Source organism: Diuraphis noxia, unplaced genomic scaffold (assembly GCF_037042655.1).
Source record: "Diuraphis noxia isolate RWA-SAM2 unplaced genomic scaffold, SU_Dnox_SAM2 contig0002, whole genome shotgun sequence".
Taxonomy (NCBI): Eukaryota; Metazoa; Arthropoda; class Insecta; order Hemiptera; family Aphididae; genus Diuraphis; species Diuraphis noxia.
The window spans coordinates 62,566,133-62,588,527 of NW_028301712.1; the positions used below are offsets into that span (position 1 = coordinate 62,566,133).

At 26.6% G+C, this 22,395-nt stretch overlaps 1 protein-coding gene across 2 annotated transcripts in view; it reads left to right on the forward strand.

The window, feature by feature from the left end:
* The window catches only part of LOC107161677 (uncharacterized), a 201,769-nt gene that overhangs the window by 17,444 nt on the left and 161,930 nt on the right, over positions 1-22,395 (forward strand). The window contains exon 1 of one of the 2 annotated variants that reach the window (XM_089218656.1): positions 17,269-17,412. The exons of the other annotated variant lie outside the window; for it this stretch is intronic. The gene's annotated coding sequence lies outside the window, so the exon portion shown is untranslated. Of the gene's footprint in view, positions 1-17,268; positions 17,413-22,395 lie in introns of those variants that run through there. 2 annotated transcript variants of the gene reach the window in all.

Sequence of the window (22,395 nt, forward strand, 5' to 3'; positions counted from 1 at the left end):
ATATATAAAACCAAATCTTTCGATTCTATAAATTAATTTTAAAAGAGAACTCTGAAATTTGATTTTTCCAATGTACCCATAGTTTTTGTTGCTTGTTATTTCATATATACATGTATATATATTCTATATAATGTATTATCGTTATGAATGCCTGAAATTACGCGTGTCTTTTAGCTAGCGTATCCAATCGTATATAGAGAAAAGAGAATTGTACTCTTGTCTTATTGTTGCTCTGAATCTTTGTGTGTGGGAAACAGACGGGAAATAGCACCGCAGGAATGCCGAACACCAAAATGTCTGATTTGTGAGAAACAATAAATTAAAATAGATTTTTATTTGGTGTGATATAATGTGTTTAATATTTGTTACATAAATAATACGATGAAGTAATTAGGTATTATCCCATAGAAATATATATAATTATAATTGAATTATATTCCGTTAAATAATGTTGATTTATTATGCGTACTATTATACACATTAATAATAAGGTTCATAATTTAATATCGTTAATTAATAATAAATTTAGATTTCATTCAAATAGAAGTTGTTTTCACAATTGATATTGTAGATTTTTAATATTTTAACCGTTCAAAAACCACTTGGTATTCATAAAAATTTTAAACAATTAAAATATGTATAAGATAGTTTTAGAAAATTAAATTAAAAATTTGATCTATGACGATTCGTATCTTACAATAATAAAAATAACCTCTCACAACAAAAATACACTTGAACGACAATGCTCACGGTATAGTATTCCTCACTGAATACTAATAAAATCTTAGGAGTATTTTTTATAATACATTAACGTATTTAATAATATACTCGCCAACTGCAAAAATAACCAGTCTATGATTCTGAGAATCTTATAGAATACAATTGTCTCAATCGCATTGACTTGAAGAAGATTCTCAGTTTATTGTTGTACCTATATAATAGTACCTATATTAGAAGTTTAATTATTATTATACATTGTATTATTGTTATTATTGTACTTATTGTTTTATTTTAACTTAAGCTTCAATCATGTACGTAGTGGTTGTTTTAGTTGTCGAATAATAGATTTAATCGTTATAATTAATATATTGTTTTTAATGTTATATATATATATATATATATATATATATATAATACATTTTGGTTTATTTTTAAGAAATTTAATATTATTTTCTCTGTGTGTTGTCTGAGATCTAAAAATTTCGTTAAGGTGATTGGATAAATCATTGTATCACCTTTGATCTCTGTAGTGGAGTAATATGTCTGGTGTACTCACTATCGTTACACACTGGGTCAGATATTTTTGGTACATATGTGGTTGTGAGTTGAATGATAAGTAGGTATGTCTAATCATGCTACAGAGTGATTTAGCAATACAGTTTAGATTCCGGGCGGAGAGATGAATGTATTTATTTCACAATGATGTGTTTAAAAAAATAAAATAATTTTTGTTGTCTGTCGTCATCTTTTTGAGCCATAAAAATGTTTTAAGCTTCACGTAGAAGAGGCATCTTGAGACATTCTTATTTTTAGAGAAGGGCTCAAAAACTAATGGTTTAAACTCGGATTTGGAATAACATTTTAAATCTTTAAAAAATATTTATTTATTTCTAATAGTATGTTTTAAGAATACGTCGTACTTGCATGTGTTGTCTCCGTCATAGCAAATATTAAGTTTTGAATAATTCATTCTACTCTGTTATATTTTGAATATTATTACATTTAAAAACAAGAATATTATTTATGGCTCCCAGTAGGTTTTTTTTATATTTTAACTTTGAAGCAAGTTATGAGTAAGTATTCTAAAGTTTGCAAAAACATTACAATTTTAAAATGCTTATATAATTTGTTTTATAGTTAAAATATGAACAAAAACTTCCATAGGCTCCTAAAAATTTTTTTCATGTTGATAGTTAATTTGATGATAGGTCAATGTACTTTAAGAATATATTGGTTTTTTTTGGCTGCAATAATTTTCAATTGGAATTTTGATTATTTATAAAGATATTATTATAATTTTATTACAACAACTATTTAAAAAATAAGTGTATATTACTACTTTAGAACATTTTTATAGAAATATTTTGATACTAGTTTTAATATTGTAGTTTTCGGTAGATAAAATTTAAAAAAAAAATTAATACCGTACGAAGCTTCGGCTTCCGTTATGTACTTTGGTCACTGTCAATAGTTCATAATATAACTCAGAATATAACTTGTTTGGCTAGTAGCCATCGCTGTTTGTGTAGCATTAAAAACCCACCAATGCCGCCCCTGTGATGGTCAAATCAATAAAATGTTAAAATTTACGACTCTGTTGATAATATTCTTTCATAACCTTTATAAAAGAGACAAGTATATTGTATATATATACTATAGTGAGTAAATAAATGGGGACACATAACATTTTACGACTAAACACGTTATGCTAAAGATAATATAATTATTTAAAATAATTTTATTGTTTCATCATGAATTATGTACTTGCTCTAGATTGGAAGAGAATTTTAGTAAAGAGGGGGAGAGAATGAGTGGATAAATGTACGGTACACGATTCGTCGTTTGGCTTAAATACGTTTGAAAATGAAAAAAAAAAATTGAAAACTTAGGTCTTGTAATTGAAAGACTGACAGTGGATATTGCTTGACATTCTTGCTGTAGGGAGACATTTTGTTTTGTAATACAACCGTCATACGTGATCCGCATATATAAAGAGAAAAAAAAAACGACCTTCGGGCGTTGCGCATTGTGTCTCGACATCGCTGTCAATGCAGGAGAACCGGCGACGACACTTGAAAGTATTGTTTGGAGATGGAGCAAAAATTAGTTTTGTGTCTGCAGAATGGACTGACCGAATGTGAGATTATATAAGGTGCTGGACAGATATTCGGATATTGTTGTATGTTCTATTTCGCTTATCAATTGTTGTCAAAATTATTATTGAATACGAATTGAGTTTATTTGAGTTTAATTAAAATTTTAAATTGATAAAAAAATCAATTAAATTATTATTATATTGTGTATAATACCTAATATTTATAGGTTATCGTTGTTATCGATCTTTAATGATGTAATATTTTTTAAATTAATCAATTAGGTACACATTATGTTTATTATTACTTTAAAAAAAGTAGTTTTTATAGTACCTATATATTAATTTTAAAATGGTTTATAAATACAATAATATTAAACAGAAAAAAGTGCAAATTTTTAATATTATAATTTATAGATAATTGTATTATGAAAATATAGTAAATATTTAAAAAAAAGACTATGTACTATACGTTTTAGTTTATATTTAAAAAAAATAATTTTTAGGTGATGAAATAAGTTTATAAAGTTTGAAAATTGATGGATTTATTTTAGTAAGGAAGTATTTTTATGTATTTATTTTATTTATTTATTTTTTTTTTTACCAAGTACATATAGGTAAATATATTACAAAATCTTACGTTTATGATCAATCAGTTGAGATTTGACGTGAATAGTAATTCCACTAATAAATTATTATTGATTATTCATCAATAAACACTAAATAAGAACAGGTTAGATTAACTGATTATTAATTTAATACGATGAGTATTAACTGTGTAGGTATAGATGATACTGATGATAGGATACAAATTTAAAACACATTAGCTTGCATAATAATTTGCACGAAACAGTATGAAAATGCAATAAACTAAACCAGCTATTCGAACATATTTCAATAAAAAGAAGTAATAAAAAAAATTAAAAATAAAAACCATATAGGTTTTCAGTAGTCGTAGTTGCAGATCACCTATTATTTTTAATGTGTAAGAATAATAATTGAAAATAAATTAATCATTGTGCACGCAGTAGTCATTTCAGGAATATAGTTTGTTACAAAATAAATAGTTGTCGTTTATGTGATGTTATTGTGAATTTTAAATAGTTATAGTTTCCACGATTAAATAAGCAGATATATTTAACCCGCAGCAGGTGCACGGAAAACTAGTTTTCCGTAATTTATAATCACGTAGTACCTATAAAATGTCACACGAAGATTTACCATTTAAATTGGACGAGTGCTGTAAACATCATTACCCTGCACTACTGCATATATGAAATTAACATCATCATTTAAAATCATTTAAATAACAAATAAATACTAAAATGCCATCTTATTATGTATGAATTTATTATGTTACCATAGAAACACTATTGGTTCAGTAATGCAGAAAATGGGACCAGCACAAATAATTTTTTAACTTTGATTTAAAATAAATGGTTGTACATATTCGTTTTTTATAGAATACATATAGTTGTGTTATTATAATATATTATAGTTTTAAAGTTACAATATTATATAATACCAACCCAAAGATCATAGATATAGTTGGTAGCGTATTAGGAATACGGTATTACTGTTCGATGAAAAATAAGTCAGAATAATATTATCTATAGGTATACAATTTATTATAAATAACTTTTTAAAAATTTTTTAATGAAAATAGTTTATGTATTGTATTAGGTACTTAGTACCTAAGCTATAAACACTGCCTATATATTAAAATATTATTTGAAGTGTTAATCGGTGTCGATTTGGCATCTAAAAGATTAATAGCCGTGATTACCACCCGCTGTATAGGTAGACACATTCGACATATTACATGTATAGTCAATACAAAAGTATAATTTTGGTCTCGTTATATTTGCGTCCGTATTAATAAAATATTCAACGCGTAAATCATTTTTTTAGACAATTTTTTTTTTTTTTTTTTGAAGTACCTTAGTATGTCTGGTATTACAGCTTAGTGTAAATGTATGCACCTTAATAACAGATCGGTTAGTGCGTATATACGATTTATTGGTACGCACAGTGTATTCACGATAGATAATAATATGTAAATTATTTTTTAATTGTTGTACCTATACGAAAAAACATAAAGACAAATTATACGCCTTAACTTCCCGGATAAAACAAGATCGTATCTGTTGTTACTCGTATTTCAAACTGGCATATCGGAATACGTTTGGTAACTCTTTTCTCGCCTCCAACTAATTGATGACTATTAAAATTTGCCCTTTGGCCTCAAATAACTCTTACCAAATTATTACCAATATAGGCACTAGATACGGATGGATATATTTATAGATCTCATATTAAGGAGCTGTACCATTATTATATTAAGTATTTTTTTTAGGTTTGTTTGAATAAAAAAAATCGTTAGTTAAATTTAGATGAATGCAAAAAAATCAGGCATGCGAGTCTTTTAGCGAGACAAAATTCATGTCACGGTTTCATATTGCACTGTTGAAAATTGGTATAACATATTGATTTATACTAATGTGGTATAATATAACAATCAATTTGCGTATCGTTAAAATTGAATACGCATAATTTAGTGTTAACTTATAGCATACATAGTACATACCATTATATCCCAATAAGGGTACCTATTAAGGAGAAATAAAATACGTAACAACATATGATGATTTGTAAGCACTAAATAAACATACATTTCACGGGCAGGTATTTTATCAATATATATATAATGGTGATAATACGCATTGCATTAGATATTTGTATTTGTATTTTTACGTTTTTATCAAGTAAAATACAACCTGTAAGTTATTTTCTACAGATTGTATTTGTTTGGGACTTCGGGTGTTTTATTATAGGTATTCCTGCTCACAGTGCGAAATATTACAAACTAAGTGTCCCTCCTTCTGTACGCCGACTCAAGCGTGGACGTCCACACGACTTGTTGCTATAACGCCTATAACTAATTTATTTAATTTAATTTAATTTAATAAGAAATTATAATATTACATATATGTAGTCATTTGTATCTTATATCACTAATGTATTTTTTTTTTTTTTAATTGTTATTTATTTTCTAAATGTTAAAAAAAATAATGTTATTAACAGTAAGTTAAGATGACATTCGTCAGTAAAACTTTATGAATAAAAAAAAAAAAAAAAAAAAAAAAATTATAGGTATTATCGGGTAGCATGAATTTAGAAACCATCTGCAGTTGCTGAAACTTACTCCATGGCTATATAGAGAAACGTTAAATATTTAAAGTAACTTTTTTCATTAGGATTTTTCGATACATTTTTAAAATGTAAGCATTTCTAATTAATTTGTAGTTTACAATAAAATATAAATTTATAAGTAATAAACATCTCTTAAAGAATTTTACTCGATGAAATTATTGGCATAACTACAAACTATAAATCAAATAAAGTAATCGCATAGAACCAGGCCCGTACTGGCCCACCGGGCAACCGAGCAGATGCACGATGTGCATTTGAAAATTACAATGCATAATCGGCCCCTGCACTCATAAAAATTACGTTTAAATTAAGGTTAGAAAGGATTTTATTTTTTTCTGTAAAAACTGAACAGTTGAAATTTAAAATTTTAAGCCTGGCCACTTAAATAATACATTTTTTATGAAATGTGTAAGCATAATATTTATAATATGTATTATGTATTGTATAATTTGTAAAATATAAGTATAACATACGTTAAACCATACAAAGTAACACGGTTAGGTTACACGTCGTTGATCATCGATAACAATACTATAAAATATTTATTATTTTATCGTTGGATCAGAAAGTTTTAAAATTTAATACAAGTTTCCTCACCAGTAAAAAATATTAAATATACAAAGACACGATTTTTATTATTATAATTATTTTAAATTCGGAATTTGATAAACTATCAAAATCTCAAAAATTGTTTGTAATTAAAAGCTTCTAAAATTTTTAATTTGTATAACAAAGAATTGAAAATGTAAAACAAATTTTCTAATAAATAGTTCATAGAGTCATCATGGCTTAAAACCTAATATTAATTATTCTTATACAACATATTATAAAATAATATAAAAATAATATAACATATTATAATATTACATATTATACAACATATTATAGGCTGACTAACAGACCGTCTCCACTCAGAATTATTTTTCGTGTACAATGATAAAGATTGAATTCGAATTTAACAACTTACATTACAGACTATAGTGATCCATACGACACCTAATGATCCTTTACTTATTACTTATTAGTTATATAGACTACCAATGCTATTAAATGTTTTTGCAACCGCTCCAAAATAGTTGCCAGTACGGGCCTGCATAGAACGTTTATAAAACGATAAATTTCATTACATTAATTTTATTCAAAGTTTTAAGTCTGTAATACCTTATTATATTTTATTATAATTATAAAATATTCAAACTTATAATAGTATTTTGGAAGGTTAGATTTTTATTACTCAGACAGTAAAAATTATGTAACATTTGAAAAACAAACATCAATATAATATCATGAATTAGACTATTATCAGGACCAAACTTGTCACATATTGGCAGCAGTAGGTAAAATATTTTATTAATAACTATTGATTTGAATAATTTTTTTTTTTAATATTAAAAATATTAAAATTGAAATACATTTTATGCACGTAAGTATTCAAAATTAACGTCGACTTACTTTTATAGACGTATGAGTATGAACGTAATATGATGAACATAATTTTATTACAAGATTACATTGTTTTCAAACGATTTGCTTCAATGGTTTTAAATAGACAAGCATGTATCATCATTTTTTTCTTTTTCGATATGGCCCAACATCATAAATCATGTTGATTAGCACATCGTGGTCCCTCAAAAACAATACAATAATAAAGCCGCCTAAAAACTTAAGATGTTCATCCCGTCATGCTGAACTAACAGTGTTAATTAGATTTTAACACGATGATAATCGATCACATGTGGCCACCAGGTGAAATAATGATTGACCTTTAGTTAAACACACGAGTTTATAACTGTTTGAACTCGGTGGTATTTTCCAACCTTAAAGAAGGAACTGAATACTTTTAATAAACATTACTTATTACATATTAACCGTACCTATATAAAGTGAATTATGAACTGGCAAACTACCGACGATAAGTCACCCTTCAAATGGTATTTAAATGTATCCTAAAATATTCATTCCTGAAGCTGTAAACATTATATTGCTGTTTAATAAACACATAAATTATCATGTAAATAAGAAAAGTAAATTGTAACGTACAGGTACTAAAATTTGAGACTTGAAATATCTTACAGGAATTATAATAATTATAAAATGTATATTAATGTTGACCTTATATTTACATTTCTATATATATAATAATATATTATATAATATAGATGGATAGCGGTAGAATATATAATTATGGCAGAGTTTTAAATAAGATTTTAATCAAAAATTCGATTCGGTATTAATTGTTATTTTAATAAAAATCTCGTCTGGCTGCACAACAAACAACTGTAAAATCGTGAAGAGGCAAATCCAACGACATCCGATAATGGTAATCCAATTTGATTTTAGTTCACGAGTATTGAGAAATTTAGCGATAATAAGAGCATGGAGGTAGATTAAATTAATATGACCTATCAGTTTTAATGATCATCAAAGGTTTATAGGCAAAGGAAATCTCTAGTTTAATTAAATAGAATAACACACATATATATATGCACATTGCAAACGTATCTATATTTATGCGTGTGGATAAATTCCCTGGAAAATACGTTACGCGTTATTTCATCGCATCCTTTACGGTTTACACTTGTAGGTAATTTGAAGCTGAACAAGGATTCGTGTTACAAAAATGGCGGATATCTAATAAGAATCATATTGTTTTGTATTATAGTTACATATTATCTCCGATGAATGAACATTATTGTGATCACTCCGTACATGATATCGACGGACGGAGAGTGCTCATTAAAATTAATCCAAAACCAAATTATAGTTATCGCATTATTTAATCTTGATTCTAATTTATTCATAACTGATTAATATATATATAGGTATATAATATAATAATATATAGGTAGGTAGGTATATATTTTTTTTTATTTATAAAAAAACGCTTCAGCAGCATCGTAGTTATTAGTCGCACATCGAATCTACAATATGTAATTAATTTTTATTTTTTTGCTATTAATTTTTAACTACGATTTTTATTTCTTAATTTATAATATCGGTTTGTTGAAAAAATTGTATAATTTTCTTTGTCGTCATAGGATTTCTTGTACTGGATCAGACCTACCTGGGCGTGCGAAGATTTATTCAAATTTTCACGAAAATAGTAGATTTTGAATTTAACTATATTATCATGAGTTAGCAATCTAAAAACTTTGATTATGATAAATCATGGAAGAGATGTCATGGACCCCCTTCTTGCGCACGCCTATGGTACCTGTATAATGTTACTTATTCTTTGTGTACCATATACTGGCGACATTCGGTTGACAAATGTTTTATTTTAAGTTAAATTTCGTGGTACGTCGGACATGTCTGAAGTCTTTTTTGCAGGCTATAAAGTATTTATGTGTTAGATTTGTGTAGCCATTTTTTAATCTATTTATTACCGTCTTTTATTCCTATTTTTTTAATTGTTGGTCACTTGTATTTTGTTTAATATTATTTGATAATTAATTAATATTGTTTTTAATACATAGGTATACATAGGATATTTAAAAAAGAATATATATATCTATTATGTTGTTTTTTTATGTTGGTAGTCAATATAAATAATTTAAATTGATCATGTAACACCAATTGAAAATACATATTTCCATCCAAATGAAAACGTATACTGTTATACCCTTTTATTACCTTTCTTAAAACTCGTATCAAAGTTTCTCGATTAAGGTTTCTTGATTCCTTAGGATTGCAATTTAAAAGATCTTGTATAGTACTATAATATCATATTTTTGATTAATGTTATTCGGAAATATAACCTTCTACAGGAAATGTATCCATAGTTTAAATGAGCCTATATAATAACGAAGGTCTTTGTTTGAAACCATTTATTTATACATTTATTAAATCACAGGTCCAAAGAGAAGAGTTCAAGTAATTAATTGTACTTTTTAACAGTGAATTGTGTACTATTTTTGTTTTTAATAATAAATCATCATTATTTTACTTATTAAAACAAATTAATATTCATTGAACGTTATATTACTTACATAATTGTATATTATATTTATGTGTTTTCTTATTGGTATTATATATATATATATATATATATGTACGTAAGTTGGCACTAGAATAATTAGGTAGTTACACTAAAAAATATTGTATAACATTTAAAAACTTATTAATTATCTGATAATATTTTGTTTTATTTCACGTCTACGCGTCTTTCACTATTTAGTCGGTATAATATTTATGAATTCTTTCACGACTTGAACACGCCTCCATATGTTTTGAATGAGAGAATTAGTAATTTGGTATATTGTATAGGGATATTTTTGTAATACTATACAGTGTATTTTGAACAGATTGAGGAAGCTATTGGCTGTATAATGAATAATGATATATTTTGTTTTATCTGGGATCACGTTTTTGCTCAAAGTGAAATAAAGTTATTTTTTAATTTAAATTATTAATATTATTAATAATTAATTATACCCGTAAAATATTTATTGATTGAAATTGATTTTTTCAGTTTTTATAATTCGAACAAATATTTTACATTCATATTTATAAATAATAATAATAATATACGACATCTAAAACAGAAATTATAATAATAAATAATAATACATTATTGACATGGGAAAAATAAGGATTAAATACATATTAATTAATTTAAAATATGTCATGCCTAATATGTTAATATTTTAAAGTGTACTTTATAAAATAAATCCCACAACATTATGAGCGTGCTTGTTTTCTGGCTATCCATATTTTTTTTGACATAGTTAGTCTGTAGAATTGAAATAATATCAAATTACAATTATCAAAAATAAAACTAGTGTTATAGAAGATAATGACATTAAGTAGGTGACCATATTACAAACAAGTTATAGATCATCATATTAAATATAAAAATGACAACATAAAAAATAATACCAAACTAATATTGTAGCATTGACTTATCATAACAAACGGGGATAATATAGTGTAATAGGATAATATTAATACATACTGTTTCGATTAAATTAAAAGTATTCAATACCTATATTCAGCTTGTATAAATTTTAAATCTAAAAATTATTACCTACAACATTTTATTATAGACAAATAATATTTATTGAATTTCGGAGTGATGGTAGGAATTAATGAGATAAATAAAACAAAGCGCGATTTAAAATTTGCATAGAATTTGAATAAATAACTTGAGTATTCCAAGGAAGTAAGTATATATACCACTCTTAGATGTTTGACTCTTGTTATTACACTTGCAAATAAATCTGAATACTGTAGGTTTCTATACTTCGAGCTTATACGGTATTATATTGTATTGTTGATTGTTTTGGAAATGAACTACGTATATTTATATACTTGTGAGAATTGTCACGGCGATGACTATTATCAATTTATCATAATGGGTAATTATATTGTGGGCTATATTACTCGGTTATATTATTTAAAATCAGTCGATATGTTTATCGAATTTATAAACGAAACTGATCTCCGCCAACTAATTGATTATTATTTACATTATATTACATTATATTTTATTATAAAAAATAATGTACATCTGTTTGCTGCTTATAGATTTGGAAACTACTGAACCGATTGGCCACAAATGTATCACAAAGATCCCTCGAGGCTCGTTTGCTTCGTTAAAAAAAAAAAAAAAACAATTCTTGCTTACATTTGTTCACAAGTTTTTCACGATTTACAAGAAAGCAGAGATTAGAAAATGTACGTCTTATTATTATTTTATTTATTTATTTATTCTAGAAGACAATAAGCCCCGCTGAGCAAGTATATTGTAAAAGTAAAATTAAATCTTAAATTCTAATGAAAATAATGAATACATTAAAACATAAATAATTTTATTTTATTAACTTTATTTTAACATTTTGAGTACCTCCCTATTATTTATTAGACTTAAAGGTTTATACACATTACGCCTTGCATTTCTAGTGTGTGTATAATATAAATAAAATTATTGACAGTTTTTAAGGGGAAATAATTTGCATCCATTTGCATTGAGTGAGTTACAGAAAGTTTTATACTCAGTCCTTTGCAGTTTCTGGTATCGCAAATAAAAGCCGAGAATTGACGTTAAAACTGCTTTAAGTTTTGAAAACTTTTGAAGTAACGTTTAATATGAAGTACCTGTCAGAAATATCGTGTTTAAATGAGCGTTTGTTTTGAATAATGAATATTGAGAGATTTCAATAATACGAAGTTTTTTCATTATCTGGATCATTTATTTTAGTTGTTTGTACATGGTCAAATAGAGATGACCATTAGGACATATAACTATAATATATTAAATTAAATATTATTCATTGTTATATATAATATACTAAAAGTATACATACCTACCATTTAACTTATAAGTTAAAAAATAAATACTAATATAAACTGCCTAGCTATTTTAAATTTAATTGGATTTAGAATCCCTAGGAGGTATACATAAAATTTTGATTTGTTCTATATACCTAATTTTAGTATATAAATTTATTGGAAAATATAAATTTTTTTCAAGAGCCATTTTCAACACCATTAGAATTTCCACAGTCTTGAATTTTTTGTTTTGTCTCGTCAAGTATTTAAAGCTACAACTTTGTATTTTTAAAACATATTACCTATAATTATTTATTTTATAGACTAAAATATTGTTTTTGTATTTCGTGTTATTTTTATTTTTGTTATAATCACTTGTCTATTAGTTTTTATATTGTGAAAATTCATGTGTTATGTTCTACTTTCTTTGTTAAAGGATTTTGGTCCATTGACTTTATATAAACAAATAAGCCTTAAAATATTTTTAAAATAATCATTAATCAAGGAATCGTGAAGTTCGTTATGTTTAAGTAGGTTTCGAGTGTTACTTATCATTGAATAGAATACCGTAATATAGATGTTATGTTAAATTTTACAAAAAACAATGCTAAACTGTATTGTCGTGTTTGCTTCAATTTTTAAGGATATATTATAGAATATTAATTATTCTGATATGATAATTTATTTATTTTTATTATAAGGGAGGTTCAATTTTTGAAAAATGTATGGGACAAGGCATGTGATAAAGATGGAGGATAATGAAGCGATATGTGATGTAAATAGATTCAAATACTCAGAAACCGTGGTCCAAAATAATAATGGTTTTGAGGATGATGTCAGAAATAGGATATGTGTTGATATAGATGAAGTGGAGAGAATCGTAAGGTATTTTGTGTAAAGAGATGATGGTGTTGAGATTAAAAGATAGATTTTGACAGAGTTGTGAAGCCAGTCGTTTTTCGTGGATCAGAATGTTGGGTAGTTGGCAATAAAACAAAGCAGAGGTAGAAATGAGAATATTAAGGTAGTAAAGGCGTGTGGATGTATGTAGTGACTAGCGACGATAGAATACGAAATTAATAAATCAGGGGTAGTATAGGAGTGGCACCAGTTATAGGCCAAATGAGGGAGAATAGGTTGGGATAGTTCGGTAATGTTATGTGGAGAGGTGACACGATTTCAGCGAGATGAGTGGCAATGGAAATAATTTATATAGAGAGTAAGACACGGAGTACGGAGAGGAAGACCAAAAGAGACGGATAGACAGAATATAGAATTATGTGAATATAGATGGGGTGAGTAAAGAATTGACGGGGGGCAGTGCCCTATGGAGATGTAGAATAAGGGTGACCAACCCCATATATTTGGGAGTGAAGGGCATAGAATAAGGAAACTAATATAGTGAATAGGACTAATTTTTGCCAATATATAATTGTATACATTATAATATTATATCATATATTATTATTTTTATCATCTTATAAAACGATGTATGAATCAATGATGGGTATTGCTTTTGTGATATGAATAATTTGAAATTAATCTACATATTTTGAAAAATTAATTGTGCACTTGTATAAAATAATGTTATAAATAATAGCCAACGGTTTCAAGTCACGGCGTTTAATATTTTTCGAATAAATTATAACAATATAACTAAAATCATCATTTTTGTTTTAATATCCAAACTTCTACTTAAATTCTTGTATAGTATAAGAATAAAGTGTTCTTATAAATGTTTGATATTTTTTAATTGTTATTGTAACTTTGTAAGGACAATTAACAAGAAACCTCGTTCAATATACATTTAATGTCAAATAATTTTTTTGTCCTGGGGATACTTACCAAATCGTCATTTTTTTTTATAGTAAAACAAAATAATTCGGTTTCACTAAAGGTACGTAATTTTTGAGATCAAATAAAATAACATCGGCCATCTGTAGTTTGTATAGTTTACCCCACGCATAAGCTAAACAATAATGAGAAATAATTAAATAATTATCACTCTTTTGATTTTAGATAGAGACGATAGAGTGCAATTGCTAGACGATTTTTTTATTCCTTCGTTTTTGTTTCTTCTTCTAGTCATACATATATATAGGTACTCTGGCGCTCGTATATACAAGTAAGTATAACATATAAATATTATTTGTTTCTTGAAACTATTATTGTAACATTTTAACAAAACATTTTTTCGGATTATAAGTTTTGCACTAAGTCTAATTTATTATTGTCATTTTTTCATACGTCTATTATAATATTACAATATAATGTCATATTTTAATGTAAATATAGCTATTGCGTCTTGTTCAGTGAACAGCTAGGGTAGTCGGGTGGTTTCACGGTTTTGATATTCGTCGGGTGTCTGCTGTGCGTAATGCGTATATTAATGTTCTGAGGACACAATTGTTTTTCGCCAGTCGAGTCGTTTGCGTATTTATAGCTACAACGATAATATGATTTTGTAACGTGTGGGGGAGCAGACGATGGGCTTGAAATCTAACTCAATATCATGTGATCACGTAAACACGAGGGGCAGGATGTTTTATTGGATATCGGTGTTTAGAAATTAACCAAAACGCGGTTCAGAATATTGTTACGCGCAGTCAATTACAATATTAATATTTTATAATACACTATGAGTATCAGAGTTTAGCAAGAGCGAGTTGTTAAATGTAGGTCAGACCGATGAAGCGAATGTGCTGAGACCACATAAATAAATTACAATTCGACCATTGTAATAAAGCAGTATACCGTCACGACGACGAATACGGGTAGTCCCGCGGCTGCTGTCGTATAGAGTTCGGCAGGTCGAGTTTGTGTGTGTGTGACGGCCATTTCCGCGGATTAGATGTATTATAGCGATTATAACGCACAGACAAGTGAATTAATTTATAATAATGTGTTTGTTTTAAATCAATAATAAAAGTGGTGTTTCCAAATACCATGTTAAATATTTTATTTAAATCGTTTGAAGTCCTTTCAACGTTTTAACCGAACAACAGCGCTTGGATTTAGGCACGTGTGACCTAACTAAGTCGATGAAGTTTTACTTTAACTGAACTGTATCGCGTCGCTGCGATATTCGAGAAAACACTCGAGTCTCTCTGTCTCTGTGAAGGAACCAATGTAAAACAGACAAACGTATGCCATCATCGGCGTTTTTCGTTAAAGAAAACAGTGCTAATCCGATAATTGATTTTGGAGACATTCATTAGTTTAAAGACCGTAAGACGACGGTTAGACGATAGCAGTTAGTTTGAGCATGTGTTGATTTAGGAAGTGATACGACGGTAACCATGTACCTTTGGTTTATACCAATACATGTACGTTGGGTTGCGTGACCCGTATATTTACGGAGATGTGTTCACATGTATATTTTTCGCTATTGAAAAGATAAAATATCATAACTCTTTTGATTTTTTGATTTTGAATTATTTACTATATCATAATTATTATTATTATGTAGAATAAATTATCAAAGAGCTTTTATTTTTAATTATTTATTCATCTCTATAGTAAATGTATTAGTTTAATATTGATTTAATTTATCGTGTGTGGTATGACAGCCGAATCTCGAAGAATTCGAATTTTTTTCTTGCCCTCTTTAAGTGTTTTTGAGTTACATTTCAGGCGGTTTTAACTCAAAAAATACAAAAGTAGAATTTACTTTTATTCCTCTTGAGATTCGAGACTCCTTGACTGTAGGTATATATATATATAATTAATATAATTATAAAAGGTATAAACTTTGTGACGGATCTCCTGTTACAACGGATTTATTTACAAAGAGTTTGCTTTGTATTGTGATTTTTTGTGTATTGATTTAAAGACACAATTATCTAGGTTGGTTTATCTGTTCTGGATAAAAAAAATCAAATACATCACATGAGTTATAGATTGATTTTGATTACTTTGTTAGTGGTTTAAATTAAAATCGTAAAGTAGAAATTGCTTGATGCGACATCAAAGGCACCAGACTATATTATAGTCGCGTTAAATTGTAAAAAATGAGATACAAATAAACACAGGGAATTCAGTCGGGGCTTAAGATTTAGAGCGTATAAATCGATATGACGTTAACCGATGCCATTTCTACTACATTATACTAATAATCCTACAGAAACTTAATATTTTCATCGGTTGTTAGTTCTTCTTCTTTTCCTTCGCTTTCTCTCCCAACTATTTGGGATCGGCCACCCTGGTCCTCAATTTCCACTAACTACGATCCTTAGCATCCTCGTCACAAACACCATTCATTTTCATATCGCATTCTATTACTTCAAACCATCTCTTTTTCGGTCTTTCTCTTCCTCTTTTTTACCGGTTGTTAATTAAAATATTTTATCATATTAGGCTCTAATGAATCTGGCAATAGTATGCCTAACATTTTAACTGTAATTATAAATGGTTTTAATTTTTAACCATTCAATACTAAGAATGATTTAATGTAACCTAAGCTATTAATTCAATTTTTTTTGTTACACATTTTTTAGTAAAATTCAAAATATTTATACGAAAATTATGATTTTTATATTAAATTTTTAAGTGTGGATGAAATAAAATTTCATTACTAAACTGCGCAGATATTCAAAATATATTTTTTTCACATACCTATAGATTACAATAATTATTATTGACTTAGATTCCTACTAAGTTTCATCCCTAGAGAGATAACTACCGATTTATTAGCATTTTATATTAAAACTTATTTATCTTGATTATAAATATTTATATTTGTATCATGTTGTTTTCCCTTGTAAATATAATAAATTAATGATTACAGATTTAAAATCGAAATCGTTAATATAATTAAATATTTTATTATTATGTTGGTATGTATTTTTTATGATTTCATATTTTACAAATTTATTTTATTTTATCTTATTTGTATATCGTTTATCATTTTATATTTTCTTTCGCTGTCAATCGACCGTAGCGCAGACTCCCGGGTGGCAGTCGTACAACACGCGCCCTCGGCAGCACGTGTACATTATAGTCATTATATTAAATTGTTAGTGCATCCCCAGTCTTTACGTAGGTCGGTCATACGTTGTGTTAGTGTTTCCAGAACGGATTTTTTTATCATTCGGATTTATAATCGAGTCGAGGTTTGGGTGAGTTAATTTGTTAATCATATACTAACAATAAAAACACGTTTGTTAAATATTTTAATGTTATATTAAATAAATACGAATAAAATGTGTACACTTCTAACAGTACTTGTGTTTCTCAGTCACGTGTCACATGATGTGAATACAATTTATTTTAGTTTTAAATATCAAATTTTCGAAACTAAGATTGTACGACTAGTTTATTTTGTTTTTGTAGATTACTTTAGGCTGTCGGGTGATTAGTTAATTGGATTTGATCATTAGTTATTGATTATTTTTTTTGAAAATAATTATTCAATTTTTAAATAGTTAGATGTCAATAGAGACTGGAGATTCATATTTTTAGCAACACTGTATATGTATTTTTTATTCTTAAATTAATACAACTCGATTTTGTACATATTTATTAAGCTTACAATTTTAGTTGATCGTATTTATTAGAAATTAAAATCGTTTTATTATTAAGATAATAATGATTATTCTATGTACCTACCTATAGAATAATATCGGAATATTATTAAAAAGTAACATGTTTTTAATTTAAATTCTTTATATATTATAAAACATTAATGTTATTATAAATAATAATTCCTTATCGAACCGGATGCTACCACCATCGCATATACCATGGGTATTCAAATTCTTCAAAGAAAATCCAATCTGTATTCTGTATAATAAAATTAAAAAAAAAAAAAAAATGTGTATAGGTCGTACTAATTGTGATTAACAGCCTTTGCTGGATGTCAAATATTTTCAATAATAATAAAAAAAAAATTCCTTTTTTGTTATATCTAATAATTAATATTTATAATTTACGAGAGTAACTGAGAAAATAAATATTTTTAAAAATTAAATTTTGTGAACAGTCGAATATTCTTATTTTTTTTATTGATCTTGAAATTTACACAAATAAATTTCGGCTTCGACAACACGGACCACTAGCGTTACATTTTTAGTAAGATACAATTATATAATAATAAATATGATATATAATTTAAATAATTTTACAATATTTTAGTTGTAACTTGAATATTCTTTTAATGCTAAGAACTAAATTATTTCCAGTATTCAATTTCCATGGTTTTATAACCTCTACCTATATTTTATAATAATTATTAATTATTATAGTGTCATTATACTTTTGAATTTTATTTTGCAAGATATCTCATATTTTGCTTTCTTGGCTAATATCCTAAAAACCTGAAATCTCTTTAAATACACATTTTGTATTCAAGAGACACTTATATAAAAGTAAATAAATTAAGGTGATTTATAGAAATTAGGTTCTTTTTTGTCCCCGTTTAAATCTTAATCTTTCGAAATGTTCTGGCACGAAAATAGCACTGTAGATTTGTCTTAAGCGGTTTTTCCTCACAATACATCCATAGAAAATAACTTTCCCGGACTCCCAATGTCTTGCTATTAATGTATTTCTATTGTATACGAGCTCGGATTGGTCCGGTGAGTAACGAAGACAATCGCGGTGAACCACACAAAGTATATGGGCTTATTTGATTTTTAATGTCTAATGATATAACTGTGTAGGTTTGTCTAGACTGTAAGTGTAATTTCCTTGACTTCGTCAGTATTCCGTACGATACACCATTAACAATTTCTTAAAACAATAAATTTATTATTTTGAATCGTCACATCAAAGAAATATTTGATGCCTACATGTCATTAGTATTTCGGCGAACTATGAACTAAGTGATCTTACAAATAGATAAACACTTATAATTGAGTGACACATTTTGTAATATTTTGAATTTGAATAAATAATATTATTTATACTGGTATTTATTGTTTCTGATAAGGATCATTATCCCATTATTTAAAAAAATTTCGAATAAATCAAACTCTTAAAGTCCATTTTGTTTTACTTTGACAGTACAATTAATAATTGTTTTTTATAAAAAAAACATATATTTGTGAAATAAATCGATACGATTTACTTAATAAATATGTATCAAAGTAAATGAAATTATCTAAAACCTAAATCGTCTTAAAATTCAATACATTGTATAATGAAATGTATTTAAGTTTTTAATTTTAAAAACATTGTACTTTAATATTGTAACTAAATATTTTAATTTTAGATGGATAACTGCTTTAACCCGAATGACGTGATTCAAAAACGTCTGTATGAATATATATAAGTATACAAAATTAAAACATTTAGTGTATAACGAATAATGTAATTATAAAAATATAATTGGGTCTACATACAATTTACGCATACACACACATATATATATATTATCTCAATAAATATAGAATCGAATATAAGGCATACTTTATATTTATATACACGTATTTAATTAAATATGGTTTTATAAAAGCTAAGCTCCTTTTATTAAATTATTTCTACTCTCGTGAACATTAAATTTTCAACGAGTAGGTAGGTAATGAGACACTTTTTGACAATGTGCAGAACGGATGATTACACGAAAATAAATAATTTTTTGACAATATTTGAATAAATCTGTTAAAAATTACAAAATGGTTTATTTAGAAAATAAGATATGCTCATTAAGCAACGCCGTTGGAGCATTTAAACTTTAAACGGATACTGATGATTGATTAATTGCATCTATAAAAACCATATATTTTAAATAAGGTCCATTAAAAAATACGCTGTCATATATTTTTTGTAAAATGTTTTACAGTTTGAATATCATTTTAAATTAGAAAAAAATTAAGAGAGAATAAAACAGTATATTTTAAAAACAAATATACAGCGAGACGTATTCATCGTCTAGATATGTTGTCAAAAACAAAGAATTTATATATATATATATATATATATATATATATATATGTATATGTAACTATAATATAGGTTATAAGATAATATAGATTATTAGTATTCAATCAGGAAAATAATAATAAGCACGCGAGATATTTGTACTTTAATGGTAATATTACATTTTGTGTAGAATCACTAAATCTAATAAGTCCCACAACATTAAATTTAATTAATTAATAATAATATTTAAATGTTTATTAACTTGTAGAAATAATTCATGTTTTATTATGAATTAATGTTTTTAAAACATGTTTTTTTATACTTAATCGTAAACACAAAATTAAACTAAACAACTGAATAATAATTTTTTGAAGTAGGTGCATTTTAGTTTTGGTTTTGTATGATGTAATGCTATTATTTAAAACCGCACATTTTTTTAACAAACATAATAGTTTTCAGATATAGATTAATTGTAATAGATTAAAATTATTTAGATGTTATAAGTACATTTATTTTCTGTAGCAAATAATACTATACATATTTAATTATTTACACTCGATGATTTTAACAGTAAACATTAGCCATTTCGAAAAGTCTTTATAGTTTTTTTATATATATTTTTAAATTTTTTACTATTATAATTTTGAATGAGCAGTTAGTTATAAGTTTATAACATATAAGTATTTAAAGTTTTGGTGAGTGAAGTAGTGGACCAGCATTTTGCGGAGTACCTCTGTGGACACTCCACTCAGCTCGCCGCCAACACTTAAAATCACACTAAATAATATTGTGCGTTATAAAAATATAAAATAATATTCAATAGAACTCTGTGTTTGTGTAATTTAAACTGCTTCTTTCAAAATAGTTGTTTTATAATGGCTTAAAAAAACACTTTTAGTCAGTTTTAGATAACAAATGATTACTGTTAAAATAATTACTATATTATACACCTATTGTGTATAATACTATAATTATAAATTATAAATAATAAAAATAATAAATTATGATGGGTTTTTAAATTATATCTCTTTAGACTTTATACGGCTGAATATTGGAATGGAATGTACTTTTATAATTAGATATGTAAAAATCATAATATAGTATTACTACATTTAGGTGTTATAGGCGTATACGATAATAATATAATCCCGATTCCGGATGTGTGCATATTATGTTATTATTTTATGGGGCTTTGGTTTATGTTTATGTTGAAAAACAGATGTTGTTCTATTTCAGAACGTTATTTTATCCTCCAGTAAACGTCCAGGGCATAATATAATACAAGTTACTGTAAATGATTATTATTAACTCTATTAAGCCAAGGGGGGCACTTGGGGAAAATTGTATGTTCTCATTATTAACAGTATATTTTGTCCGCTTATTCACTTGTGTACACGGATTTGACTGGTGTTTGGGTATAAACTGTGTTTTTCACCATATTTTCTTGTGCCGGTTTATAGGTTGAATTTTACTATTTTGCTATAATATGAGAATAATTCACTTCAGTAAGTATTAAAAAATAAATAATGAATACTAATTAATAACAACTAAAATATAATAATGGAATTGGATAAATGTTGTGTTCTCACGTCAAGCGGTATTTCATTTAGTTACCAGTTCATTGTCTTTTTTTATATTATAATAATCGCCTAACATCTAATATTAAGAACAATCATTCAACAATCAGCATTAAGAAATATATTGCTTTATTCGTTCAAATTGTAAATATTTATATACATATAACTTAATTATTATCTAACTAAAAAAATGTACACACCTTTCAAATCATTTTAAAAAATAACTTCTATCAGTTCTGTTTATTTTCTGTCTGCATTATTTGTATTTAAAAACAGAACAGACGCGTTCTCCCATTCATTATATGCCCATGAATCGATCAATCAAGTTTTCTTTGGACCTTTTTTTGAATACAAAACCCATTCCCCTCTAGTTTGTTTTTTTGCACCCTCCGTTGTCTTGAAAAACCTTTTAACCGGCCAGTCTGGCGCCGGAACTACCCTCGGAGAAAAGAATTCTGCCAAATGTGGGAAATCGAAAAGCTCACTAAATCGATAATACATTGAACTACGCGTGCCATTTTTGAATGTATTATTTATTATTGGAATGTGTTAATATTTCACATATTGTGTATAAAAACGTTTTTAAACAGGACATTTATTAACTTTAATACACTAGCATCTCTATTTGTACGCAATTTGTTTTAAACTTGTGGTAAAAAGTGA